Below are 23591 nucleotides of genomic sequence, written 5' to 3'. Positions count from 1 at the left end.
TATTGCAGACGGGATTTCACAGAGAAAGTGTAGTGTGAGGTGGAAAAAGAAGACTTATGGCAGATACGTAGTATACTGTACATCTGTTGTTTAAAATAATATTATCGGTACGTCAGCGTGAGCAAATGTACAAAAATATGTAGATAATACAGGGAATATTCTTCTGTGTGATTAGCAGTGCGTATGACATTCTGTAAAACGTGTGCAAACGAACAGAGAACATGGCGCGAAAACAACAGAAAATCTAAGTCTCCGATATGTATAAAACAATGGTGTTCACATAGAAATTATGTAAGAACAAATCATCTGCGCCACAATTCCGTATGTATCAATCCAATGGCTTGCGAGTTTTCAAGATAAAAGTAATCGACAACACGTAAAAGCGGAGGACTTATTTTATATTCATTCATATTATTTAACTATAGTCAACATAAAGAGAGCATTCAAGTACAGTAGTTCCACTGCCACAGAAGAAATACGCGTGGCGTTATTAGGTACTTTCCTGAATAATTACGTAACACATCTGGCAGTGAATTAGCATAAATTGTAACGTTTGGTGCTGCATCATTAGCGGTTTCATAATTTGCTCATTGGTGCCTACTGATAACAGAGCACGACTTCTTCCTCTGAGCTCGAATCTGTACTCGGGATGTTGATTGTAACCATAACATTCTCGGGTGAAACGAACAATACTCCCTCTCCTACACGTACCACATGGCAACTGCATTTCTCATTTTAGAGTTGCGGTGTGTGCGGAGCTGCGTTGCCATCTAGTCGGCAACCAGTTGCCGATTTACACGGCCCGCCCATTTCGTTCCTTTTCAGTCACTCCATGTGCGGGCGGTCATACTATCGTGTTGAAGGTAATAGCTGTGGTCTCCAGATGAGTGCTGTGCCTAGAAATCCAGCTGGGAGCAGCAAGAAAGTAAGCGGGGTGTTATGGAGCAGAGTGACCAATGTAAGCACGTCTTTGTGTTGTTTATGAGACAGAGGGAAGAGACCAAGAATGTGTGTCGGGGATCGGGAGCTCGAAGGGAGCGGAGTCAGTCGATATTAGTTCGGGGTCATGGCTACAAGGTTGAATGAGAAGTGCACATTCCGGCGAGAGGCAACAGAATCAAATGAAGCAAGATGTTTGCTTTTCGACCTGTAGCAGTGGATTTTGGACTGGATTGTTTGGGAGACGAGACCAGACAGAGAGATCATCGGTCTCATCGGATTAGGGAAGGATGGGGAAGGAAGCCGGCCGTGCCCTTTCAAAGGAACCATCCCGGCATTTGCCTGGAGCAATTTAGGGAAATCACGGAAAACCTAAATCAGGATGGCCGGACGCGGGATTGAACCGTCGTCCTCCCGAATGCGAGTCCAGTGTGCTAGCAACTGCGCCACCTCGCTCGGCATATAGCAATGGAAAGCAAAGACACGTAGTGGAGATTGCGGATGGTAAATTCCGAAGGAAACTTTCGTTTGCGGGTGGAAGAAGAAATTCTATTCGGTAGAAGACTGGAGAACATGCAGTATTTTCTGTTTAACTAGCTGGCAGGATGGACTTGCGGAGTGTCAAAGGGTGCACCCGAGGCTAAATTAAATTAGACATGCCAAAATGCGTAAAGAAAGTTCCTTAACGGAAATTTGTAAAGTACTTTCACTTTTAATTTATATTGGTGTGCTCTTTTAACAGTTAGTCTTTTCACACATCAGTGTTTTTAGGTACTATGCGTTAGCGTTTCTTTTTCAGTGAGTGTCGTAATCTATGTGTGTTGTAATCTAATTTTATTTATAATTGTCAGTCTTCTGGCTCTGATGTCTCTACACTTGACTCATCCTGTGAAAGGATGCTAGGTCTTTGCGACTGTCAGAAGGGCCTGTGACTAATATTTGAAATAATTACCCTCGTCTCAAGCGGTGAACTTTTTATAGTGAGACTGGCCACCCGTTTGATTTAAGTTAGATTTTTTGGTGCGGAATGGGGATGAGAGGTACTGAAAAAGGCATCTGAGTGTGAATAATTTTATTCATGTAGCTAAATAAACAGGTGGGACTTGGTAACCATATAGGGGTCAGTAACCGCACTCGCTGCTTCCATCTCGCTTGTACCTCTTCCCTACATTCCAAACTCCAAGCAAGCTGTGCTGCGTACTTCGCTGGACTGGATCTATTTAGCCGGCCGAAGTGGCCGTGCGGTTAAAGGCGCTGCAGTCTGGAACCGCAAGACCGCTACGGTCGCAGGTTCGAATCCTGCCTCGGGCATGGATGTTTGTGATGTCCTTAGGTTAGTTAGGTTTAACTGGTTCTAAGTTCTAGGGGACTAATGACCACAGCAGTTGAGTCCCATAGTGCTCAGAGCCATTTGACTCATTTGGATCTATTTAGGAAACAATCGCCCAGGCTGTGCCTAAGGCACATCCCGCAAGGTCCTTCCTCCCAGGAGTGTTAGTCCCGCCAGGTAAGCAGGGGAACATTGAAGTGTGAAAGGTAAGCGACGAGGTAGTGCGCATGTAAGGTTGTGAGGGCGGGTCATGAGTTGTGCCTGGATAGCTCAGTCGGTAAGATTATTAGTACCGAAACGCAGGGTTCCGAGTTTGAGTCCCGGTGCAGCATATACTTTTCATGTCCCAGGGAGGTTCAGAGGAGATCAGACTTCGTCAGAGACTGTAAGATTCGTTCTGAAGGAGTACAGTTTGTCACTGCCTTGCTGATGATTGTCGTTAAATGGTGACATTACATCTCACTGTGTACTCCTGAGTTTACAAATTCTCCATTTTTTGGGCTACAATTTTCATATACAAAGTCACTACAGTGGAACTAGGTCTTAACACAAGCTGCGATTTCACAAAACGATAAGAAATGTCAAATATTCATCCCTTTTCAGTCCCTGATACTTAGTCAAATGAACGACCTTTAATATCATCTAGGCACAGTAATCAACTGGTCCAGATGTTTTGCTGACAGAAAACAATATGCAGTATTCGATACTCCACGGTAGTCATTTAAATGCTCACCGAGCGTGGCCAGTCTAGGATTAACTTCTTGAAACATGACTCTACAGCTTCTCTAAAATTGTTAAATAACGACATGTTCGCCTTTAGCCGTATATAGACTACCTGACAAAAGAAATGAAGCACTGTGAAGGCAAGTCGGATGTCAATGCAGGTCCGTAGATGCGCACGTACACGCCATTGGCAGGTATGTAAATGATTTAGAGTTACAATTCTTTGTGACAGGTAGAACAGCCAGCAGAGTGCATTAGTGTTGTCCGTGTTTAGTGTTGTTACCAGGCGTGGTAGAGTGTGTAACGGGCGTCTCAGAATGAGTGACAACTATGAGGGAAGTGGAGATGCCTTGTACACGTGTGAGACAACGTTATCAGCACCGCACAGAGTTTGAAATGCGCCTCATTGTGAGCCTGGTCGAACAGCCCAATATCCAGATTTCTGGTGGCACGATGTTATACTGCGTGGGTACGTAAGGGCGGACATACTCTTCGTCAATGTTCCAGTTGATCACGTCTGACCCTCACAATGGAGGATCGCCGCATTGTGCACGAAGCACGCCGTAACGCCTTCACATCTGCGTCTGCATTCGGGAAAGACGAATGGAGTCCCTCGAACAATCTGTCACCCCGTACCACAACAGGTGGTCTGGGGAATTACCGCTCCACGACTCAAACGGCTGTGTTTGGAGTAATGCCATGACAGTGAGAGAAGGACTACTGATGAATGGCACCACTATCTGCTCGCCAATGAATCGCGGTTTTGCAATACGTGGGATGACCATCGTCAGTGAGCATGGCGAAGACCTCGAGAGTTATGCAATTCTTCCAATGTTTTGAGGAGGAAAAGCGCTGTTACTCCGGTTGTCACGGTGTGGGGAGTCATCGGGCATGAGTCCAAATCGTCGCTAGTACTGATTGAAGGAACTCTGAAAACACAAGGGTAGGTCACGGGTGTTCTGCGTCCTCGTATGTTAACTCTCACGCGACAGTATTACGGCACCATCTTTCGACATGAAAATGTGACGTGTGTTTGTGAACAGTCTGCGTGATGTCGAGGTAATATCATGGCTAGCAAGTTCGCAGATTTGTTCTCAACAGCTTGCATATCAGCTCTGTCCCAGTTCGAGTGTCCAGGATATCAGGGACCATTTAAACAGCTGTGAGCCAGCTTGCCTCAGGAGAGGATTCAATGGCTATTTGCCACCCTTCCCAGACCGAATCAGTGCATGCACCGGTGCAAGAGGGATTGCAACACCATACTGATTAGTGAGCTCATAACGCCAAATTCCTTATAAACTTGACTCGACTTTTTAATCGGAGCAATAACGTTCGTCGCAACCAGCGAAGTTTCATTTCGTTTCCTCCTCCCGTTCTGGGTGCTTCACATTTTTGGCTGGGCGGTTTATTTTATTTCAATACTGCAAATTTAGACATTTGTGCCACATCCAAGCATAAGGTTAAATATCACATTGTTGTTGTTGTTGTTGTTGTGGTCTTCAGTCCAGAGACCGGTTTGATGCAGCTCTCCATGCTACTCTATCCTGTGCAAGCTTCTTCATCTCCCAGTACCTACTGCAACCTACATCCTTCCGAATCTGCTTAGTGTATTCATCTCTTGGTCTCCCTCTACGATTTTTACCCTCCACGCTGCCCTCCAATACTAAATTGGTGATCCCTTGATGCCTCAGAACATGTCCTACCAACCGATCCCTTCTTCTAGTCAAGATGTGCCACAAATTTCTCTTCTCCCTAATTCTATTCAATACCTCCTCATTAGTCACACGATCTACCTATCTAATCTTCAGCATTCTTCTGTAGCACCACATTTCGAAAACTTCTATTCTCTTCTTGTCCACACTATTTATCGTCCACGTTTCACTTCCATACATGGCTACACTCCGTACAAATACTTTCAGAAACGACTTCCTGACACTTAAATCTATACTCGATGTTAACAAAGCTCTCTTCTTCAGAAACGCTTTCCTTGCCATTGCCAGTCTACATTTTATATCCTCTCTACTTCGACCATCATCAGTTATTTTTCTCCCCAAATAGCAAAACTCATTTAGTACTTTAAGCGTCTCATTTCCTAACCTAATACCCTCACCATCAGCCGATTTAATTCGACTACATTCCATTATCCTCGTTTAGCTTTTATTGCTGTTCATCTTATATCCTCCTTTCAAGACACTGTCCATTCCGATCAGCTGCTCTTCCAGGTCCTTTGCTGTCTCTGACAGAATTAAAATGTCATCGGCGAACCTCAAAGTTTTTATTTCTTCTCCATGGATTTTAATTCCTACTCCGAATTTTTCTTTTGTTTCCTTTACTACTTGCTCAATATACAGATTGAATAACATCGAGGATAGGCTACAACCCTGTCTCATTCCCTCCCAAACCAATGCTTCCCTTTCTCACCGCTCGACTCTTATAACTGCCATCTGGTTTCTGTACAAACTGTCAATAGCCTTTCGCTCCCTGTATTTTATCCTGCCACCTTCAGAATTTGAAAGAGAGTATTCCAGTCAACATTGTCAAACGCTTTCTCTGAGTCTACAAATGCTAGAAACATAGGTTTGCCTTTCCTTAATCTGATTTCTAAGATAAGTCGTAGGGTCAATATTGCCTCACGTGTTCCAACATCTTTACAGAATCCAAACTGATCTTCCCCGAGGTCGGCTTCTACCAGTTTTCCCATTCGTCTGTAAAGAATTCGTGTTAGTATTTTGCAGCCGTGACTTATTAAACTGATAGTTCGATAATTTTCACATCTGTCAACACCTGCTTGAAGTCTGAGGGTATTTCGCCTGTCTCATACATCTTGCTCACCAGACGGTAGAGTTTTGTCAGGGCTGGCTCTCCCAAGGCTACATTATGTGGTAGAAATAACGCTCCTGTAGACTGGTGTTACTCTTGATGGTAATACACTCCTGGAAATGGAAAAAAGAACACATTGACACCGGTGTGTCAGACCCACCATACTTGCTCCGGACACTGCGAGAGGACTGTACAAGCAATGATCACACGCACGGCACAGCGGACACACCAGGAACCGCGGTGTTGGCCGTCGAATGGCGCTAGCTGCGCAGCATTTGTGCACCGCCGCCGTCAGTGTCAGCCAGTTTGCCGTGGCATACGGAGCTCCATCGCAGTCTTTAACACTGGTAGCATGCCGCGACAGCGTGGACGTGAACCGTATGTGCAGTTGACAGACTTTGAGCGAGGGGGTATAGTGGGCATGCGGGAGGCCGGGTGGACGTACCGCCGAATTGCTCAACACGTGGGGCGTGAGGTCTCCACAGTACATCGATGTTGTCGCCAGTGGTCGGCGGAAGGTGCACGTGCCCGTCGACCTGGGACCGGACCGCAGCGACGCACGGATGCACGCCAAGACCGTAGGATCCTACGCAGTGCCGTAGGGGACCGCACCGCCACTTCCCAGCAAATTAGGGACACTGTTGCTCCTGGGGTATCGGCGAGGACCATTCGCAACCGTCTCCATGAAGCTGGGCTACGGTCCCGCACACCGTTAAGCAGTCTTCCGCTCACGCCCCAACATCGTGCAGCCCGCCTCCAGTGGTGTCGCGACAGGCGTGAATGGAGGGACGAATGGAGACGTGTCGTCTTCAGCGATGAGAGTCGCTTCTGCCTTGGTGCCAATGATGGTCGTATGCGTGTTTGGCGCCGTGCAGGTGAGCGCCACAATCAGGACTGCATACGACCGAGGCACACAGGGCCAACACCCGGCATCATGGTGTGGGGAGCGATCTCCTACACTGGCCGTACACCACTGGTGATCGCCGAGGGGACACTGAATAGTGCACGGTACATCCAAACCGTCATCGAACCCATCGTTCTACCATTCCTAGACCGGCAAGGGAACTTGCTGTTCCAACAGGACAATGCACGTCCGCATGTATCCCGTGCCACCCAACGTGCTCTAGAAGGTGTAAGTCAACTACCCTGGCCAGCAAGATCTCCGGATCTGTCCCCCATTGAGCATGTTTGGGACTGGATGAAGCGTCGTCTCACGCGGTCTGCACGTCCAGCACGAACGCTGGTCCAACTGAGGCGCCAGGTGGAAATGGCATGGCAAGCCGTTCCACAGGACTACATCCAGCATCTCTACGATCGTCTCCATGGGAGAATAGCAGCCTGCATTGCTGCGAAAGGTGGATATACACTGTACTAGTGCCGACATTGTGCATGCTCTGTTGCCTGTGTCTATGTGCCTGTGGTTCTGTCAGTGTGATCATGTGATGTATCTGACCCCAGGAATGTGTCAATAAAGTTTCCCCTTCCTGGGACAATGAATTCACGGTGTTCTTATTTCAATTTCCAGGAGTGTATATAGTCATTGCAATACACAATTTATAGTTGTGGTAACGTAATCTGCTCATGTAATTAATAACAACCAATGTCTGTATTACCATCAGAAGTAACATAGTCCTGTAAGAATGTCATTTTTAACGTATTTCTATGACATAATAAACATCAAATATTATGCTTGAAAACGGCATAAATGCCGAAATTGCAATATAGAAATAAAATAGTTACAATTAAAAGAAAATATTATGTCATTTAAAAACGTTCGCATGCACATCAGCCGATGTCTCCTTGATCGTCTTCAGATTCTTTTCAGTGATTGTCCTGTCAGTTTCATCTCATTTACTTTCATAGTGCTGTAATTTCCATAAACAGTCATGTAAATTGAGTTTCAAAATTTCAGAGTGCTCTCTTTTCGGTTAAGGCGTTTGTAACATGTGCCAGAGATAAAGATGCGTGAGAAATCTTTTTAAAAGCGTTATCGAAAAATTATCTGTGACAAGAAGTTAGACAACCCACTTGAGACGGCAGCATCTTATGCCGCCTGGCATCAAAGGATCACCACCTATTTCATACAATTAGCAGAGAAATATCGATTAATATCAACAAAGCTGCTTCACCAAAATTGATTACAGATGTCTAATAAATGGTTAAGATAAGCAGAAATTTTGTTTCTGCAAGTTATAAGAAAAGAATGGGATCATGAGTTAGTGCACAGTCAGCCAAACACATTCAGCTCTGCAGAAGAACTAGATGAGGATTCTATGTTTAAACTTAAATATACCAATTAACACCTCCTTAATGAGTCTGTACCAACAGAAATTCCGAGATTTGATAAACACCTGTCAGGATTTGTGTCAAGAAGTCATTACTCAGTTCAAAGGTTAGAGAACTGCATCTAATAGAACTATGGTTTGTAAAGCATCTTTGTGTTTCCAGAATGAAGTTTCACCTTGTAGCGGTGTGTGTCCTGATTTGAAAGCCCCTGGCAGATTAAAACTGTATGCCAGACTGGGTCTCTAATAGAGTCCTGCATGACCGAATAAGCGAGCACAAAATACGAGATGGGGCGAGCACACCCTAACTGGATAGGCTGCCGGCACTATAGTTCAATTCTTCTATCTTGGCGGCACGCGCATGCCCGCCCAGACGCGGGAGATTGCTGCGTTGCCAGTTGCACACGACGCACGCGCCAATAGAAGCAGCGCCATAGTATAGCACAGTTCGCAAGCTTACGTTTAGGAGGGAGCGCGCAGTTCATGAAGTAAAGCCACCACGGCCGCATTAACCCTTTCGCTGCTACAAAGACGTGCTCCCTGCATTCCGCGCTGTGCGCGATTTTGTCACTGCACTGTCCTCCTGTGCAGACACATCGTGTTCCGACTGCTTTGACACTCTTATCAATCGATTCCACAAAAACTATTTGGCCCAACAATTAGATTTTTACACATCTTCTTGACTGATACCTTCCCCCCATAAATGACTTAATTTTGTTTCGATGTTCAACGCAGTTATTATGCAGCATTAAATATAGTAAACCATTGCACGAAATTTTGAAGAGTTTGCAGAGGTAAAAATCCATAGAGTATACATTCCGTATGGTCGAGTTTAGTTGCCACAATGTTGAGAATGAAATGTGGACAAGATACCTAAATTTCATATAAAATTTACTGTATAACAATAGCTCATTTAAGGACCACATAGGTTTCGTATGTAATATTGAGAAATATTCCGTCTTTCGTGACTGTAACAAAAGTTTTATTTACATTGAGCACGTTTGGCTTTATTTTAAAGCACTTCAATCAATCAAAAATAAGTAGACAAAATACATTAAACAAAACTGTGGACTTACAAAAACATTAGGACTTGAATATACCGTCTATCAGTGAAGTGCTCTGAGCTATGTCAAATATGTGTGCCACACACAAACATCATTTATTTGCTAAAATACTGATCTGCCAACACAAACGTTGAATATTGTGTTACCACAGCACAAAACTACGAAAGGTGACTTGGCAATGGAGGAGACAAAATACTGCCCACTGAAGATGCTTCAAAACAGAGAAACGCGTCTGGTCTAAATAAGCCCCTTATTACAGTTGCAGAAGAGGAATATATTTCAGTACGATTGGTAAAACTGCGACTGTGGAACAAAAACAAGAAAGAAAACATGAGTACCATTGTGTATGTGCCATACCTTTCCTTGATTGAAGCTCTTTAAAATAAAGCCAAACGCGTCCGGTGTAAATAATACTTTTATTACAGTCGTGAAGGACGGAATATTTCTCAATATTACATACGACATCTATGTCGTACTTAAATTAAATGGGATATTGTTATACAGTAAATTTTATATGAAATTTAGGTATCTTGTCCACATTTCATTCTCAACATTGTGGCAACTAAAATCGACCATACGGAAAGTATACGCTATGGACTTCTACCTCTGCAAACTCTTCAAAATTTCGTGCAATGGTTTACTAAATTTAATGCTGCATAATAACTGCGTTGAACTTCGAAACAAAATTGTCATTTATGGGGGGAAGGTATCAGTCAAGAAGACGTGTAAAAATCAAATTTTTGGGCCAAATAGTTTTTGTGAAATCGAATGATAAGTGTGTCAAATCAGTGGGAACACTATGTGTCTGCACAGGCGAGCAGTGCAGTGATGACAAAATCGCGCACAGCGCAGAATACGGCGAGCATGTGTCTGCAGCAGCGAAAGGGTTAATGAAGAGACAAAGCACTTGAAATTTCAAAAAATTGCATTCAAACGAATATAATTCGTGAAGTAAGGCACTTCGATATTGTTTTTAAATACTGAAAATATTAAGCAGTGCACAAGGTTTGAACTCATAACCTTTTGCATAGCAGCCCAACACCTTAACCGTTACAATAACGCATCTCATCTTATTACATGACGCCATGAGGATTATAACACATCACGCAAAATACTGACAAACACTGTTGGTATGACTATGAATTACTCACGCTTCGTCGAAGTACAATAGGAAATAAACAATTACTGCTGTTCTTTATTGCGAAAAAGCGGTTAGTGAGAGTGATACAAACATCTTTCCTTGCTATCGCCTGAATTAGGAGTCTTATTGCTTGTTTGGTTTAATTAATTAATAGAATATGAAGCAATTTGTATAAAGAATGCTTTTTCCAAACTTTCTATAAAAGAATGTCTGCTATCAAGACATTGCTTTTGTTCTATTACTTTATTTATGACTGAACGTTTCTAAAACTGAAGACACTCGTCCATGCTCAGCACTGTAGTCGAGATGTGGCAACGTCGTTCTCTGTTCATTGGCTGACTGTGTTTTGTGACGTCAGATGCGCAGAACGAACCTAAACTCGGCCGCCAACATAAATGACGCACACTTTAGTTCTTGCGACCGAGCGTAGAAGCCGTGACCGATTACTTAGCACGTAACTTCAAACACATTACACGTTATTGTGTTTCCCATCAGGAACCACTCATTTAAAGAAACACAGTTGCAAGAAATCTCACAAAGATACAGCTCCGTCAGGGATACCGGCAGTAATACAAAATAGTATTACAGCAATGTGTGTTGCAATGCGTGCTAAAGATATGAGACCTTTTTAATGCTGTTTCCGGTGAAGGTTTCAGAAAACTAGGCCAAGAATTAATACACCTAGGTGCGCATTATGGAGAAGTTAAAGTGGCAGATGTCACACCACATCCCTCTACTACAAGCAGACATGAAAAAGAACAAGCTGATGCTATACGAAACAGCATAATGCCTTCTGTTACTGCGGAAGTTATTAATAAAACATGTGCTGCGACGTTTGATATGTGGACTGATTCGCATAATCAGGTGCACTATTTGACGCTTACGACACTTTACATTAACACAGATTGGTCTCTTGTGAACAATGTTTTATTTACAACAAAATTCCCGGACGTTAAGAAGACGGGAGTAAATATTATGAAAGAAATTGAAGAGAGGATGGCTGATTGGGACATTTCGCCGGACATGTTGCACAGTTTTGTTTTTGTCTCCGGCTAGGGTGTCTATGTAATAAAGGCTTCGGAAAATCATGAAAGGATTCCTTGTGCTGCTCATTGTATAAACACAGCACTTAGCCATGTTTTCGATGAAGATAACTTCTTGTTAAATCATGCCCCGAACATCGTGTCAACAATAAATACTGCAAAATGCATTCAAAGGTACATTAAGAAAAGTGGCCCCTGCTCGTCTTTGAAGCCATCGTTGAAACAAGAGGTCTGCACACGCTGGAACAGCTTGTACATTATGCTGGAATCCTTACACACTCAGAATAACGAAGTTGCTGCTTTGCTGACGGAAAAGGACTACGCTTACAGATTGCAAGGATGTGTTAATGAACTTACAGGACAAACTGCGCATTTTCTGAGACCATTTAAAGAGGCCACAGATGAATTACAAGGCGAAAAAGAACCGATAATCCAGTTAGTTCTTCTTTGGTTCCACAAACTGCTACAAATTTGCAGTGTCAATGACACTGACTGTCAGGTGAGTAATTACTGCAGTTAAAAGTACTGTTTCATTATGATACGCGATAGATTTGTAACTAACTAGCGTAATTGATGTGTACTAACAGATGTGTATTTTTTAACAGGAGGTACCAAGGATTAAAAATCGAGCCTTTCGTTTCTGAGAAGATTCTCATCACTTCCAGACATAAAATTGCTACGTTTCTTTGGCCGTCTTTCCGTGATCTGAATATGCTTGAAATAAATGAAGAACAGGAAATTCTTAGCAATGTGCGACAAATGTGTGCTACTTACGCAGGTACAACATACAATCATTAACAGAATCGTTTTTGCATAGTTAGTGGATAGTATATTATAGAGAAACGGGAATGTTATAATTTGTGTAATACTTCATTAACATAAATCACCTCGTTATTACGGGAACGTTTCGATGATTTCCACATCAGTTCTGCATTACTTGTTTCTTTCGTTTATTATCATAGATACTTCAAGTACTGTGTCATCACCACCCAGAAAGAGAGATCGTTTCAAGGAATGAAGGAACAACAGGTCATCCGCAGCAGATGAAGTAAATGCACACCGGAGATGATGATGACATCTTAAAGTGGTGGAGCAGACATGAAACAGATCTGCCAGGCCTGGCTGCAGCTACAAGATGTATTTTATGTATCCCAGCAACAAACGCACCTATTGAAAGATGTTTTAGCAAAGCCGGGATGTTACTAACAAATCGCCGCAGCCAATTAAATGTGGAATGCGTTAGTGATTTACTGCTGATCAGCAATAACTATAATTTTGTTTCTGTTACAAACAAGCAAAAAGTATGACAGTTATGTCTGTAAATGTTAAACGTTCTTTGTGTGCTTTCTTTATGAAGATGGTTGACTTCTAGATTACAGGAACAGCGCTTATTTAATGCTTCAGCTTCCTATTAATGAAAGGAAAAATATCTCTTCCTTTTGAAAACGAGACTTGTCTTCTATTCGCGATTGTATTGAAATATCATTTTACTTTCCAAGTGATTTATGAATTTAGCTGTGTCACATACCCGTTCTTGGAAACGTTACTTTTGTATTAAAAGAAACAGAGACAGAAATAAATACAGTGTGTGTGTGTGTGAGAGAGAGACAGAGGGAGAGAGACAGACAGACAGGGAGGAGTTGGATTTGTACAGTACAGTGCAGCAAGTCGGGGCGAGGCGAGGTGAGACGTCAGCGGAGACCGGTCATGCTCGGTTATCCGTGTGTCCGGAATCCGGACAACAGACATGGGGCGAGGACGTGACCGAGCCGAGTCGTGTGGGGCCAGGCATGAGCGGCTCGGTCCCCCCCCCCCCCCCCCCCCCCGTCAAGAGGCGACCCGTAACCGGTTAAACATTGAGCATTGCAGCACTCTAGTCTCTAACTTGGGACCTTTGCCTTTTGCAGACAAATGCTCTCCAGACTAAACTTGGTTGTGATGCAAATAAACAAACATTAAATAAAACAAGAGCAGCGGTAGATGGAAATTGTCACAAATATACCAACGCAAAGTTAAAATTTGATTATAATAATATGTATACATACCTCTGAAATAAATCTTTCACTCAAAAGTGGACTATAAGGTCTTCTGGAACTTCTTCGCAAACTAAAACTGTTGACTAGACAGAGACTGAAGCCTAGAATCTTTTCTTTTACAGGTAATGTTATGACTGTAGAAGAGAGGTATTGGTGGAACTAGAGTTGTCAGGGCAGATCAGATAGCTCAGTCATTGGCTTTGAAAGACAAGATTCCAGGTTTGCGTCCCCTGCTCCAGCACACAGTTTTCAGCTGTCAGGAAGTGTCAATATGACTAAACCTCATTCCACAACTAGTTTCATGACCTAGTCATCCAGTTTAATCATACTAATTAGCTCTGGTAAGCTCTGGTAACCATGTATCATGAATAACTAAAAATAAGCATGTATCATGAATAACTAAAAATTAAAAGAGATCTTATGGAATGTCATGAATCCTTCAAGCTGAGTTACGTATGATCTAACTGACATTCATGTTTAACAACACTGCATGGATTTTAATTAAGGTATGGACAGATAATAATAGTTAATTGGATAATCAACATATAAATATGAAGTTAAACAATTAACGCTATGAAACAAGTACTCAGTCCTTAAATGCAGTCTTTAATCAGATGTTCAACGATCTTCTTAGCGTTTTGTTCTAGGGACAGCTTTGTCATGTGGAACTGAAAGATCCTATCTAGAAGATGAAGAGGAAAAAATATGATAGCTGATGGTATGTGACCATTTTTTGTAGCATCTGAATGATCATCTATCATAAAAAGAGCATTTAAAGAAGAATATACAATGGAGACTGTCAAGTAGTGAATAGCAGGAACATTATTGAATATTGGATTGTGACTCGCTCAAATGGTTTCAGGTGATATTAATTGTACAAAGTTAAAAGAATTAAGCACATGGTTGTAAATTTTGTGGGTAAGTAAATGGAATTGTTGAAGATGTAATTACAGGAAAATAGGCTACCACAGTTATTAAAGAAAAGCATTAAATAATCTGTATTTTTATTTGTTTTCTCAGTAAAGTTGTGTGAAATTTGATAGTTAATGGAATAAATAAATCAGTAATTGTACCCAACTATTCTATGCAAACTCTGAAACCTTGGAACTATTTTTAGTTGCAGTTTGTTTAGTAATAATATAAGCTGATATTGCTTTATGCATATAATATTAAATTTTTCATACAATGTATCATTTTTTGGTAAGTGATAGAAGGATTTAGTTAGACTATTGGTTATATGATTTCAATTATTGATAGAAACTTGCACTGTGAATTAAATAACATTCTCATTCCAGTTGCAGTTGTTATTATTTTTCCTACCTACCTCTCTTTGATTTTATTTTCATTTGATAAATTGCTGTTGAAGATAATTAGATCTAAAAACAAGTTTTGAGTCTGTGGCTAGCTTTATTGGTACTTTGCTTTGGGCATAATCTGAAGTTGCTACTTGTACTTGGTAGCTCAGCTGATTAGAGAACTGCTTGTCATAGGCAAAAACTGAGATTGAAGTCACAGTCTGGCCAACAGTTTTGACCTGTTAAACTGTTTAAAACATAGTAGACATCCCCTCTCAGTAATGTCTAACAGAAAGCCAACATTAATATGTCCTTGAAGACTGGCTTTCCAGTTTATTCTGCACAGACTTGTTAATGCTTCACTTAATCAAACATGGAAGAAGATCCATTATCATAATCAAAATGATGGAAGAAAATGAAAGATCCACTGATGCAGGATATGTGTCCAAAATGTTATGTAGTGATTGATAATAGCTGTGAAAGAATTCAGTTCAACTTTCTATCAAATGCTTCTACTCTTACTATTTCACCAATAACAAGCATCAAATAAGTGACAAGCATTTTCAGCACATTATACAATACCGATGTTAACGTATTTTGCTTAAAGGAGCATGCAAAATCATGTGTAACAGAAGCAGAATTTCATAAAAAATTCGTTCTAACTAATTCTGTACTGATCACTCGCAGTAAATTGTACCATACTCTTAGATCATCATGGAATTCTGTTCAACTGATTAATAGAAAAAATGAAGAAATTGTCATTTGGTTCATTATGAGATAGATTTTCTTTCACTTTTTTCCACTAAACACTTATTTCAATCAGTATAAGTATCATTCATTTTAATTCCTACTGTAAATTTAAACAAGTAGAGTAGTGAACTGCACTAGAACAAGTGGTGATAATGTCTCTATAGACAAATTTTATAAACATAATTGTATCGCAAAACTACTAATTAATGGACTCTCAGACCATAACATGCAGTCCCTTATGTTAAGTATAAATGATCTGTATAATACTTATACCAATATTACTTCAGTAAGATATTTTATAGGCTGAAATTTGATAATTTAAGAACTGTACAAAAACATCAAATGGCGAAAGTTTGCAGCGATCACAGCATGAACGAAAAATACAATGCACTTATTAATATTTTCCTCCTCTTATTTGAAAACAATATTCTCCTAAAAATAACTCAGCTTAGAACAAGCCAAATAAAAAAACATTCTGTACTCCAAAAATATAGGCACATTGTAAGACAAAAAGGAAACCATTTGTAAATCAGGACAAACCCCATTGCTGATACTGTAGCTCATCACAAAAATAACTGCAAAATATTGAAGAAAGAAACCCACATAGCAAAGAAAATATACTATGAGACGAAAATCAATAAATAAAGCAACAAAACTTAAACTTTGCAGAATATAGCGAAGAGGAAGATGGATAGAACTAGGGATGATAAGGGGCAGATAGCTTAAAAAGTAGAATATACTTTGGTGGTAGGGGATGTGTGTAATGTTGTGCTACGTGGAATGGATGCACGGTTTGAGGCGCCACGTCACGAATTGCATGGCCCCTCCTGCCGGAGGTTCGAGTCCACCCTCGGGCATGGGTATCTGTACGTTGTCCTTAGCGTAAGTTAGCTGAAGTTAGATTAAGTAGTGTGTAAGTCTAGGGACTGATGACCTCAGCAGTTTGGTCCCTTAGGAATTCACAAACATTTGAACATTTGTAATGTTACCAAGCTCTTTACCAGCACCTTACACTTGTAACTGATATGAGGTTTTCAGTAAATCCTGCCTGGATTATATGGGACCAGAATTGACAAATAACTTCAATAACCTGGATATGACCTAGCTACACCACGTGGAAAACTGCAGGAATTTTTCCAAGAGAAGGCAAAATTTTAAAATTTCAGTTTGTTATCTAACTGTTATGGTGATCCTGAGGACATGTCGTGACCCCTAGACCAGGGCTTCCCAACATTTCCAGCTGGAGGACCCTTTCTTCAGTCGAAAATTAATGGCGGATTTAAATTTCAGAGTGAAACCCTTGGGAACTGAAAGCTTCTTAATGGAAGTGCCATGTTCCCAATGACCCCCCCCCTTTCCCACCCCCCACCCCCACCCCCGAAGTATCAATAGCCTTTCATTTAGATAATAATGAAAACCACTTGAAATTAACGATCCAATTTGGATTCCCACTGCATCCAGACACTTACTAGTGGATTTACTCCCTTTGTTCAACACACTATAGCCTGGTTAAAATTACTTGGTAATTGACATTTCACATGCTGGAGCTGCCTTCCTTCAAGAACAATCAGTCACATCCAAATTGTTCGCTGTTGACAAGCTGCCGCTTGTGGTCTGTTCACTTCCACTGATCGGTTACTGTTGTGTAAGGAGCATGAATATTTCGTAACAGTCGTGCGTGCGTGTGTGTGTGTGTGTGTGTGTGTGTGTGTGTGTGTGGTTCTTCGTGAAATCCGAAGAAAAATGTTCAAATGTATGTAAAGTCTATGGGTCTTAAATGCTGACGTCATCAGTCCCTAGTATTACGCACTATTAACGTAAGTTGAACTTCCGCTAAGGACAACACACACACACACACACACACACACACACACACACACACACACACACATGCCCGAGGGAGGACTCGAACCTCCGGCGGGAGCGGCCGCGCAATCCACGTCGACATGGCGCCATAGACTGCGCGGCCATTTCGCGCGGCTGTGAAGAAAAGAGGCAGACCCATGATTCAGGATACAAACATCAAGAAAGAAAAGAGGCCAAGGAATTGCCTTTAAAGGACTATTGTGACATCTGTTGTGCAATGTGTGGGAATACATTTACCCAGTTTACATGCGTTTCCAAAACCGGATTTCGTTAGCCGATATCCAAATTCCGGTTTTGGTTCGTCATGTAAACACTTAAAAATCTATTCTGGAAATCTGCTTTTATAAAGCCGTTTTCCAGTTTCACAATAGATTTTCGTGTCCATGTAAACAGCTCTGAAAGAAAATGGCTCTGAGCACTATTTGACTTAACTTCTGAGGTCATCAGTCCCCTAGAACTTAGAACTACTTAAACCTAACTAACCTATGGACATCACACACTTCCATACCCGAGGCAGGATTCGAACCTGCGACCGTAGTGGTCGCGCGGTTCCAGACTGTAGCGTCTAGAACCGCTCGGCCACTCCAGCTGGGAGCTCGGAAAGACTAGTTATTTTTACGTCTTTGCATATCTACTGAACGGCAGCTGTCAGTCCGTAGCCGGCAGCTAGCAGGAGGCATTGGAACAGTGTACTGTCAGTTGGTAGCTAGCAACTGGCAGGCGGTGTTGTAATAGTTTAGCCACACCTGACAACTTCAACCACTACTTGGACACTAAATCGTGGCAGTGAGCCTCAACTGTAAACAAATTAGGAAAACAAACAAACAGACTCCCTTATTTCTGAATAAGAAAACAAAGCATTTCACAGAACTTAGGACTTTTTTTCTCAAAGGAAACAATTCTGGCAGAGGAGGTTTACCTTTTACAAGGTGGCACGTGTAAAGTTCTCATTTGTTTACGTTCTCAGCCAGTTGCCATAATATAGTGTCAGAGTAATAGCAAGTAATTGTAATTGAAGTATAGGCAGGCCATATTTTCACTGAGAAGACGGAATATATTATAAAGAAAAGAAATTAGCTTTAGAGATCATTTTAATTTTCGTAACAAAAATATCAATGCCAACAGAATTCAATTAATAATTATTTTGTAAATGATAGAAGACAGAAACAAAATTCCTACAGAGTTATAGTTCAGGTACATTCACTGAGCATCTACGAAGAAAAATGCTTTCTTCTTTACTACAGATGAGTCTGTACGAATAATAATGGAATCCTAATGTGATGGTTTAGGGTGCTTCTGCTGACACAATTTTGAAAAGTTGGGTTCAGTTCTTGACAACTGGAGACAGATGTCTGGTTCCGCATCTAGACACCTTCAGTACTTAGTTTCGTGAGCAGCATAGATCGAGAATCCAGATTCACACATGTATGTTGTGGCAAATGGAGGAAGTACACGTTTTGCCTTTTCAACAAGGGGGTAGTATTTCTTGTTATCCAAAAGGATCCAAAAGTGTGAGTAACCGTCAATGTCAAAACTTGATTTCAAGGTAGGATCTGTGGCAATTTCTATCAACAATTCATATTCATTTGATGATAGAATGTTCGGCTTTTTGGTTTCAGTGAATGGGTTGACCACCCATTCATATTTCTGAAGCTTCTCATCTTCAGCTGTTGGGAAATAATTCTCCAACAGTGAAATCAAGCTTCAGAGATGTTCCAGGATTTGATGAAACAAATTCTTCCCAAGAGTCAATTTTTTGTTTTTCAAAAACTCCTTGAGAAGAGGAAAACACTCGACCTCCCCCTCCTCGACACTCTCTGCCCAAAAATTGATTTTCCTGTTGATGGCTCGAACTTTGTCGATAGCAGTGGCCTTTGTTTCACTTTGCCCTTGGATTGAAATATTCACTTCGATCATTTTGGAGAAAATATCTGACAAATAGGCAAGTATACACTGCCAATTTTCGTCATTAATAAGGTCAGCTACTTCGGTGTTATGCTCCAAAAGGAAAGCTAAGACTTCCAATCTTAATTCGTACAACCGAGAGAGTGCATTTCCACATGAGAGCCACCTCACTTCCATGTGAAGAAGCAGGGAATGATGAAGGCTTCCCATATCTTCACACAGTATTGTGAAAAGTCGTGACTTCAACGGCCTTGATTTTACATGGCTAATGATATGAATGGATTCAACTATAACTTTCTTGAACGAAAGAGACATTTGTTTCGTAGCTAAACCGTATCTGAGGAGAGCACAATGACTACTGCTGCAATTCTTGGCGTTTTCTTTTTTCGTTATTGCTCCAACTGTAGGACCCATCATAGCTTTTGCACCATCTGTGCACACATCTATGCAATCAGATCATGAAACTTCGTTAGTCATCAAAAAAATCATCCAATAGACGGAATATTTCAGCACCTGTTGGGTTGGCAGGTAGTCGTCTGCACAATAAGAGGTCCTCCTCAAAACATCCAGAGTATTCATAACAGACGAAAGCCAATAAAATCGCTAATCCAAAAACATCAGTGGATTCATCTATCTTCAGAGAAAATGAATTGTGTTGGATGCGAGAAACAAAAGTGTCTTTCACATCATTTGACATGTGAACAACGCATCTCTTAACAGTATTGTCTGATAATGGCACCGAAGATACAAGCTTTACTGCCTTTTCGTCTAGCACGCAAGAAACAATATCATTAGCACACGGCTTTATGAGATTTTCTGCAATGGTATGAGATTTGCTTGTTTTTGCTATTCGATAACTAACCGAGAAAGAACTTTTAATGAATTTTCATTAATTGTTTTTACATGAGTTTTCATGCAATGCTGAGAAGCAGCTAGTTCAGCACTCTTACTTTTGAAAAAATGTCTTTAGCCTGGAAATGCAGATGAGTAATTCAAAATGACGCCGCAATTTAACTGGAACCATTGAACAGTTCGGAAGGACTCACACACAAATTAGACACTGAGCTTTACCCTCCTTTGTCTCCATAAAGCCCATTTCTAAATAGCTTTCGTTGTACTTATGCTTCTTGGTTATTCCACTTCCACAGGATATTATAACCAATGGAATACTCTGCAGCGTTTTCACATAATAAATCCGGCTGCGGAGCTTCCTGTGAGAGTTCTTTCTTTGGTCGTCCTCCCTCCTCATTCATTTCAACTGGAAACTTCCCTTGTTGTGAAGGCGATGGAGAAACTGCACCCTTCTTCAATGATCCTGACTCAGCCACCGATCCATATTAGAAGTAACAAACTGGTCAAAAATCGACTTATGAAATAGGTAGTGCACTGACAAAGCAAGTTTAACATTTAATGATGCCTGTGCCCGCATACGAGCACTGTGATTGGTCGACAAAGCTCGCTCCACGCATGCGTAAAAGTTTCAGCGTATCTAGCGCCGTGAGCAGGCGCACAGACGACCCCCACATTGTTGCAAAACAGTCGATCAGAGAAGCCGCATTCTCCTGCACAAACTGTGTATGTGTTCTTACTTAGGAACCGCCAAGGCTGCTTGGGAATACGACCTGAAGTAAAAGTACACATGTTTTTGCCACGAAAAGAAAAAACAGTGATGAATTTGATTTTCACATTTTATTCAATAATTTTACTGTTTATTTTACACGATTTGGTGAAAGGCGGCCGCGGACCTCCTATATAGAGCCGACGGACCCCTAAGGGGTCTGCGGACCACACGTTGGAAAGCCCTGCCCTAGACTAAATTTTAAAGTAAATACATCAAACTTGTTGTATCCTCAATGTTTCATAGCCATCCACACAATATTTTTTCATACTTAAAGAATGTACATTTTTAATTAGTTTGTGCAGTGTACATATTTTTATAACTTTAATATGAATAGGGATACTTTTTTAACAGTCTGAAGTTACATCCTTATACAACTACATCCAGCATTTCCAATGGGTTTACCATGTGAAGAGCCCAGAGATCAGATGTTGGACAGCCCTTCAAAAGCTTGTTTTGGCTATTCAAATTTCAGTTTTCTGAAATTTTGCAAGAGTGATTAAGACCTTTTCTAACAACAGGCACCGCCAGTTCCCTTCCACATCCTTCTCCAGTTCAATATTATAATCCATCTCTGATGACCTTGTTGTGAGTGGAAAGTTAAACCAAAATGTCCCTACTTTCTAATAAGTTAAGGACAAAAGCTAGAAACCATTCTCAAAGGTATTATTTTCATATATCGGTAATAGCTGGCTGACTCTGAAAATTAAGAATCTGAAATAAACAAAACATTACACTGATTGAGATAATCCTGTCCAGTATCAGCAAAGATAACTAGCAATAAATACAAATAATTAACACTTCTCAAAGTGGAAAACCAGGAAATAAACTTTAAAAAACGTATATTTAACTTTAGTCCCATATACAGCACTTTTATTTCTTACAAAATGCCACATCTGTGGATTCCATTTCTGATTATTCTCCTTTTTATTTTTTATTCTGATGGTGTGATAAAAGTCGAACAAAGTATGTTTTGAATGCTACATTACAATGTCAGTATTTAATGAGGTGAATGTGGGATACCTTCCGAAAATAACATCAAATTGTTGCTAGAACCGTTCTTTAACAGTCTAAGACTATTCCGAGATGATCATGTCTGTCTAGGTTAACATGTAATTGTACAGTCTTGACAGATGCGAATTCGTAATTCTAAGGCTTCGTGTTGCACTGTGCTGTATCACATGCAGCTTGAGGAGCTCGCAGCTCCTGAAGATCACATCTTTTTTGACCAAGAAAGTTGACACTATTTTCCTACTTTCTAGTGCAAAAAATCATATTTCTTCTTTTAACTGACGCTAGAGTAACACACCTCTAGTAATTTGGACATTTTCTTCAGAGTCTGCTACAATGCAGTCTGAGGAAGCCTTGGCAGATCTTTTTTGTTCACAGACAAACAGCAAACTAGTGTTGTGACTGAGTTGTATGGCAGGTAAAAATGGCTCTACTTGTAGGTCACGAGGACAGGTATCGGACAGAAATACTGTGCCCCATTTATTCCACAGTGTTGGAACTGAAGCTCGAAAACAGAAGAATAGTTTAGCACACTATTTAGGTAAAGGTCACATCTACTGTGATCGCAAAATAATGCCAAAACTGATGCTGCACTGTTGAAGCATAACTTCCCTTGAACAGCTTGACAACCAAATAAAGATAACTTAATTCTTGCTTGCTACAACCACAATGTTTCCTGCTGCACCAGATAATGCTAAATATGCACGTTATTTGTAGAGCTTTGTAATCAATAAAACTTCTGTATTCACATTTCGGGGGGGGGGGGGGGGGGGGTTATGTGCCCCTTCTTACCCTTAGACCCATGCAGACACTCGTCCAGTGCCAGAAGAAGTCTCGAATAAAATACTTAAAATCGAGAAATTTTGACAACATATCAATGACGTTAATTGAAGAATTGTGTAGCAAACTGTTGGTAATTATTGTTGACATGTAGAAGTGACAATTTTAATGGACAGTGTCACTCGTTGTTTTCTACTTATACTATTAACTGCTAAACTTCTTGCACTAATTTGAAAAAAGTGGATTGTGGCTGTAAATGACGTTTCTTACACTGTTGGAAGGAGTGGATCTTAGTCAATACGCCACTTCCTATACTGTTTTACATTAATTGAAATTTGTAGCAACTAACTTTCAGTGTTTAATAATTGCAGTCTGTTACCAGTATAAGCTTCTTACAACGAATATCTCCCATAATGTAAGTAAGAGACTGTACATCACCTCATATAGTGTGACACAAAGTACCAGATGTTATTGCAATTGATAATTATAAATTTTTCCAAATGATTTGATTATTAATCTAAGGTTACTCCATTCCAGCTCAAGATAATATTACTTATTAATTTATGAACACACAATTATTTATGCACATGCATCTGAATTGGCAGCAATCAGATATACCAGTTCTTTCACACTTCATTTGTATGTCTAAAATCATAAGTTGGGGAGAGGCTCGAATGTTAATGCTTCTTTGTTTGTTTTTACAAACATAACATATGCTCTTATAATAATCAGTAATTAAAATAGATTCTCTGCCTATACTGAACACAGCTATGAGCACCACACTGTTGCTATTAATAGAACATAAACCTCAAAGCAAGTATTTGTAATTATGTGGCAAATATTAGAAATTTCCAAAAAGTTCACTGTTATATGATAGCTTCTTAATAAATAAATCTTCTAAAAATCGCGATCAACTGTATCATTGTGCCTGCGTTACAACGACATAGACTCGCCACAGCCCCAAACTGACCACAAGGCTAGCAAC

This window comes from Schistocerca serialis, chromosome 2 (genome assembly GCF_023864345.2).
Source record: "Schistocerca serialis cubense isolate TAMUIC-IGC-003099 chromosome 2, iqSchSeri2.2, whole genome shotgun sequence".
Lineage (NCBI taxonomy): Eukaryota > Metazoa > Arthropoda > Insecta > Orthoptera > Acrididae > Schistocerca > Schistocerca serialis.
The sequence above is the reverse complement of the archived record's forward strand: the minus strand, read 5'-3'. Positions refer to the sequence as shown.